The sequence below is a fragment of the Capsella rubella genome, unplaced genomic scaffold, assembly GCF_000375325.1.
Source record: "Capsella rubella cultivar Monte Gargano unplaced genomic scaffold, Caprub1_0 scaffold_6, whole genome shotgun sequence".
Lineage (NCBI taxonomy): Eukaryota > Viridiplantae > Streptophyta > Magnoliopsida > Brassicales > Brassicaceae > Capsella > Capsella rubella.
This window is the reverse complement of record NW_006238918.1, coordinates 9,506,673-9,506,962: the sequence shown is the minus strand read 5'-3', so window position 1 is coordinate 9,506,962 and position 290 is coordinate 9,506,673.

Sequence of the window (290 nt, the reverse complement as noted above, 5' to 3'; positions counted from 1 at the left end):
ATTTGTAAGATACAATGCCTAAAATTTAGCTTAATTGGCAAGATTTTCTTAATTTCAAATATTTTATAAAGATCTTGATCGAAATTTTAAACATTGAGTATTTTAATATTTGTTTTAATAGAAATCATTCCATGTTTTCTTAGTATGGAATATTCAATGTAGTTGACTTTTTAAACTATTTTAATTTTTAACTTGACCAACCAAATCAATCTATATTAACATTTTTTAAATACATTTGATAATATAACTTTTTATTTGTAAGATTTTTATTAATAAACTTTTGTCATTTC